Raw genomic sequence first — 7,202 nt, forward strand, 5'->3', positions numbered from 1 at the left:
CTAAAAAACTTAATTGTAGTGAACTCACATATTACTCCTTCCATTACTTCTTTTAGGGTGTATTAGTTTTTCAAAATCCAAACTTTAGGCTTTGTGAGTAATTTTAGAAAAAAATAATAATTATCAACATCAAATAAAATATGGAAATATATTTTAAAATTATATATGTCGTGACGTGCAAAGCACGTGCTACTTACTAGTAGATTACTAGAAAATGAATGAAGCAATTGAACATGGAGCGTATTATATAAACAGCCAGATCATTTGAATATGGATATACCACATCATGTCAATGGGACTCAGAAAAACAAAGCTAGACATTTAAACAAGTAATATAACTATTTTTTTCACAATGTTTCAAGTAGAATAGGAAGCTAGGTTAGGAATAAAGCAATCATGTTTCAAGTAGAATAGGAAGCTAGGTTAGGAATAAAGCAATCATGTTTCAAGTAGAATAGGAAGCTAGGTTAGGAATAAAGCAATCATGTTTCAAGTAGAATAGGAAGCTAGGTTAGGAATAAAGTAATAAAAAAACACGAAGTGCACCATTTCAGCTAGGATCATTTCTATCAAACTTCATGCACTAGCCATGGAACAACAGGCAAACTCAATGAAGCAACAGGCAAAAAATTAACATAATAGAATTTCAGGACTTGTTTAACATAGCCAAATCATGTAACTTATACCTGTGCATGCCGGATGCCAGATGGGTCAAAGGCAGTGTGCAATGTTCCATATGGTAATTGTTTATATTTTATTAGATTCCATTAGGCAACTTAGGTAGTGCAACATACAGAAAAATGATGCAATTGAACTACGCACAGGAGGTAAATTAACATTAAAAAAAACAGGAACTTACGTGAGCTTTTTTTTGAGTCACACGGACCTCATCGGGTACTTGGACGGAAGAACTCGGTGCCTCACCGTTTCTCCTCTCGCATGAAGGAGAGGCCAATTGTAAACAGAAACAGGATCCAAGATATAGAAGTTTGCATTAAGCAATATACAAAAAACAGCAGGTACTTACATGATTATAGGCGAGCTTTACTCTACGTTTCTGAGTGTAAGATGTGCCTGCTGCACGTGTAATAACAACAAACGATTCTGAGTCAAGGATTTGCTATAATTAAATTGACACCAAACAGTAGTAGAAGCATTATGACGTGCATAAACATGTAATACAGGATCGCAGAAAGATATCAAACATGATGTAACTAGAGCAGTAGCCTACGGCCAAATAGTGAGAAATTGTAATCGTGTCAATGGTGGACTTGTATAGCCTACCCCAACTTGTTTGGGAATAAAGGCTTTGTTGTTGTCAATCGTGGACATGTAGAGCATTCAACGGTTCATGATTGGTGGCTCATATTTTGTAGAGTTTCAGCGAATGGGTGGGTTAAATCACTCAGACCACCACACTCTGTATTTATATCATCTGAGTTAGGGTTACAATACCACTGGACATGGGCCTCTATGGGCCTCACACTGGATACAATATTACTACATCGCTACTACTAAACTCACTCATGGTCCAACACACCCCCTCAAGATGATCATGGGTAAACAACCATGGCCATCTTGCAACAACAACATGACACATATGACAACGACGAGTAATGAACTTTCAGCATAACTCCTAGGATACATGACAACATTGCACTTTCCATCATCTTGTCATCTCGATTCATCTCTTCATCTGCAGCGAAGACATCCAGCTTCAACCATCTGGGATAGGCACAACTCCTAACCATACACGTCCTCAACAACCCCGGCTGCCTCACCACACAAGTTCCGCAGAACCATCCACACTCGCCTCAATATCCTCAGCCTCTCTTCTCCACTGCCCGGCCACTGACCTCTTCCGTCTCTCCCACAAACCCCCAGCCAACTCCTGCCTCAACCATCCACTCCTCAAGCACAAATGCCTATCCCCCGGTCAGGCCTCAACCAGTCTCACCTCAGGCACGCATGCCTTTCCCCTGGACATATCCACAACCATCACCATCACTACTAAACCGCAGCCTCATCAACTCCATCACGACTCAACCGCAGCCTCATCAGCTCCATCACAACATATCCTCACAGCCTCACATCTCCATTTTCTCCTCACTTCCACTCGGATGGCGCCTCGTCTGCGCGCCCTGGCCAACCTGGCAGACCGCACCTGGCCACATCGACCGGCTCGCGCTGGTCAACGTCCAGCACCAACCTCCGGCTCCGCCCTGCGCTCAAAGGCTCGGCCCACTCCGCACGCCTCCAACATCTCCCCCTCGCACGGATCCAGATCTCTCTGCCACGGATTAACTTCCTCTTCTCTCCTTTCTAAACCAAAACGATTTTCACCCTCTTCTTTGTCCCCGCGCGAGCAGCCGCCGATCTCACACAACTCACATCGCTGTGTGTGATAGCCGCAACCCACGCAGAGCACCTGATGCGGCCTCCCTCCGCCGGGATTTCTACATCTCAACGGTGGTTTTTGTGGTCAAAGGATGAACTTGTATGGTACTGTTTGGGGCGGCTAGCACTAGCAGGAAGGAAACCTAGGCTCTGATACCATGTAGAGTTTCAGCAAATGGGTGGGTTAGGTCAGGGAAAAAATACTTATGCGTCGTGTTTAAATCTAAAGGATGAGGTGGTTACCAACGAAAGCACTTGTAAGTTAAAAATATAGCAAGAATTCAGAAATACAGTCAGCTGCAATACTCCTAACAGAACAAAACGCACAGGGATGTCTGGTTACCTATTTTTGGGCGGCGTTTAGACGTGTTCCGCGTTCTTACGGGTGACGTGGAGGTCGGCGAGGGGACTGCTGTTGCGGTGGGTGCCGGGGAAGCAGATCTTGGGGGGTCGGAGAAGGACATGCTGGGCGGTCGATGAAGTGTTCAGCGCGCCGGCCGAAGTAGAAGGTCGGTGAAGCAGATGATGTGCAGTGCACGGGGACGTCGGTGTCGGCGAAGCTGGTCAGGTGCGGTGGTCGATAGAGTCGGCGAAAGAGATACGGTGCAGTGGACGCCGGAGTAGGTGCGGATCAAGCGGATAGGGCAGCCTCGAGGTTTGAAGCCGTGGCAGCTTGAACGGCGAAGTGTGGCCGTGATTTTCCAGTGCGGCGGCCGTGAAGGTGGGAGGTAGGTAAGAGGGGCGATTTCTCTGAGGGCTTGCGGGCGAAACTAGGGCGAAGCTGGGCGATAGAGGAGAAAAAGGGAATTTCGCAGTCCTTCTTTTGAGGGGAAAAAATATTCGCAGATCTGAAACTTTGCGGCGCGAGATATTTGGGCGTTGGCGGGGAATTTTACCGCTCGATGAGATTAAATTTTGGCTACAGTAGGTAATAATAATAAAAAATAGTAGGCCCTACTAGTAGTACTGTAAGTCTGTTCAGGAATCCAAGGGGGTCGAGGTAGAGGAATCCATTATGTGAATCCACATTTCAAAGTGTCAAAAAATTCTAAACTAAAATTTTCCTGTAAAAAAGACAAATTTTGATGCTGTAACACGACTACGTACAGCACATTTTTTGCCTTTTTTGTACACACCACACAAAATGTTGTTTTTCCACAAAAACTTATGAACGAACATAGGATGTCACAATGTATACCAAAAAAATTATGTCAGATTTTTTAACATTTATATAATTGTTTTTTTATTATTTTCAATAATGGGTGCATATGCACGCGTGTGCCAAAACGCCACCTCCAGGGGCTAGGAGTTTCTAAACTTCTTATGGCACATCAAATAAAATGTTGTTCAATCAATAATAATAATGTGCTTATGATTGTTACTCCCTTCCACCATTAATAAAGTCCACATCGGTTTCGTGTCAAACTTTGACTCGAGATTTAGGTACCCACATGATAGTGCTAGTATCATAGCTAGTATCATACACATTGGTCCTACAAAACTGCTGATGTGGCAGCTAATTAAGTAGGAGAGAGGAGATTAGTGTAACATAGGTAGATATTGTATCATAGCGCAAACAACGAGATACATGCTTAGGGTTAGGGGTAGATACATGATTTTTTTGGTTTGAATATGTCTAGACCTTATTTATCAACTTAATTGAATGCTTACTATATAACATAAGAAGACCTTGTTTTTTTATTTTATTTTTTAATTTTTATACGGATTTGAATCTTGGTTAAATCCTAGGTTTCACCAAGATTTGAATAAGTTTAAAACATGAATATGAAAAAGTAAGCATGCATGTATGCTTCTTAATTAATCACTTCAAAATGAAGCTCTTGGGAGGGTTTTTGAAATTTCCATGTTTGAAACCAAAAACCACATATCATCATGCTTGACTTCATGAGACAGAGTTTAGGGTTAGGGGGTAGATACATGATTTCTCTGGTTTGAATATGTCTAGACCTTGTTTATCAACTTAATTGAATGCTTACTATATAACATAAGAAGACTATGTGCCTTGGTTTTTCATTTTTTGTTTTTTTTTAAATTATGCCCATTTGAATCTTGGTCAAATACTAGGTTTGACCATGATTTAAACAAGTTTAAAACCTGAATATGAAAAATTAAGCATGTATCCTTCGTAGTCACTCCAAAATGAAGCTCGATCTTGAGAGGGTTTTTGAAATTTCCATGTTTGAAACCAAAAAACCACGTACTTATCTCCATGCTTGACTTCATAAGACATAGTTAGGGGTTAGGGGTAGCTTGATACATGATTTTTCGGGTTTGAATATGTCTAGACCTTGTTTATCAACTTAATTGAATGCTTACTATCTGACATAAGAAGACCTTGGTTTTCATTTTTATACCAATTTGAATCTTGGTCAAATCATAGGTTTAACCAAGATTTGAACAAGTTTAAAACATTAATATGAAAAAGTAAGCACGTAAGTATGCTTCTTAGTCACTCCAAAATGAAGCTCTTGGGAGGGTTTTTGAAATTTCCATGCTTGAAACCAAAAACCACTTCTCTTCATGCATGCTTGACTTCATAAGACAGAGTTTAGGGTTAGGGGGTAGATACATGATTTTCCTGGTTTGAATATGTGTAGACCTTGTTTATCAACTTAATTGAATGCTTACTATATAAGATAAGAATACCTTGTTTTTTTGAATTTTTATACCCATTTGAATCTTGGTCAAATCCTTCGTTCCACCAAGATTTGAATAAGTTAAAAACATGAATATGAAAAAGTAAGCATGTATGCTTCTTAATCACTTCAAAATGAAGCTCTTGGGAGGGTTTTTGAATTTCCATATTCGAAACCAAAAACCACATATCTTCATGCTTGACTTCATGAAACAGAGTTTAGGGTTAGGGGGTAGAATATGTCTAGACCTTGTTTATCAACTTAATTGAATGCCTACTATATAACATAAGAAGACCTTTTTTGTTTTTTTTTTGAATTTTTATACCCATTTGAATCTTGGTCAAATCCTAGGTTTCACCAAGATTTGAATATGTTTAAAACATGAATATGAAAAAGTAAGCATGCATGTATGCTTCTTAATTAATCACTTCGAAATGAAGCTCTTGGGAGGGTTTTTGAAATTTCAATGTTTGAAACCAAAAACGACATATCTTCATGCATGCGCTTGACTTCATGAGATAGAGTTTAGGGTTAGGGGGTAGATACATGATTTCTCTGGTTTGAATATGTCTAGACCTTGTTTATCAACTTAATTGAATGCTTACTATATGACATAAGAAGACTATGTGCCTTGATTTTTCATTTTTTTTCTTCAATTTTTCCCATTTGAATCTTGGCCAAATCCTAGGTTTGACCATGATTTAAACAAGTTTGAAACATGAATATGAAAAATTAAGCATGTATCCTTCGTAGTCACTCCAAAATGAAGCTCTTGAGAGGGTTTTTGAAATTTCCATGTTTGAAACCAAAAAACTGCGTACTTCTCTCCATGCTTGACTTCATAAGACAAAGTTTGGGGATAGGGGTAGCTTGATACATGAATTTTCTAGTTTGAATATGTCTAGACCTTGTTTATCAACTTAATTGAATGCTTACTAGATGACATAAGATGACTATGTGCATTGGTTTTTCATTTTATTGTTTTTTTTATTTTTATGCCCATTTGAATCTTGGTCAAATCCTAGGTTTGACCATGATTTAAACAAGTTTAAAAAATGAATATGAAAAATTAAGCATGTATCCTTCGTAGTCACTCCAAAATGAAGCTCGATCTTGAGAGGGTTTTTGAAATTTCCATGTTTGAACCAAAAAACCACGTACTTCTCTTCATGCTAGACTTCATAAGATAGAGTTTGGGGTTAGGGGTAGCTTGATACATAAATTTTCTGGTTTGAATATGTCTAGACATTGTTTATCAACTTAATTGAATGCTTAATTACTAGATGACATAAGATGACTATGTGCATTAGTTTTTCATTTTTTTTTGAATTTTTATGCCCATTTGAATCTTGGTCAAATCCTAGGTTTGACCATGATTTAATCAAGTTTAAAACATGAATATGAAAAATTAAGCATATATCCTTCTTAGTCACTCCAATATGTAGCTCTTGGGATGGTTTTTGAAATTTCCATGTTTGAAACCAAAAAACACTTCTCTTCATGCTTGTCTTCATAAGACAGAGTTTGGGGTTAGGGGTAGCTTCTTGATACATGATTTTTCTGGTTTGAATATGTCTAGACCTTGTTTATCAACTTAATTGAATGCTTACTAGATGACATAAGATGACTATGTGCATTGGTTTTTCATTTTATTGTTTTTTTTGAATTTTTATGCCCATTTGAATCTTGGTCAAATCATATGTTTGACCAAGATTTGAACAAGTTTAAATCATGAATATGAAAAATTAAGCATTTATCCTTCTTAGTCACTCCAAAATGTAGCTCTGGGGAGGGTTTTTGAAATTTCCATGTTTGAAACCCAAAACAACTTCTCTTCATGCTTGACTTCATAAGACAGAGTTTAGGGTTAGGGGTAGATACATGATTTGTCTGGTTTGAATACGTCTAGACCTTGTTTATCAACTTTAATGCTTACTATATGACATAAGAAGACTGTGTGCTTTGGTTTTTCATTTTTCTGATTTTTTTTATTTTTGATGCCCATTTGAATCTTGGTCAGATCCTAGGTTTTACCAAGATTTAAACAAGTTTAAAACATGAAAATGAAAAGGGAAGCATTTATCCTTATTAGTCACTCTAAATGAAGTTTTTGGGAGGTTTTTGAAATTTCCATGTTTGAAACCCAAA

Source organism: Lolium perenne, chromosome 4 (genome assembly GCF_019359855.2).
Source record: "Lolium perenne isolate Kyuss_39 chromosome 4, Kyuss_2.0, whole genome shotgun sequence".
NCBI lineage: Eukaryota > Viridiplantae > Streptophyta > Magnoliopsida > Poales > Poaceae > Lolium > Lolium perenne.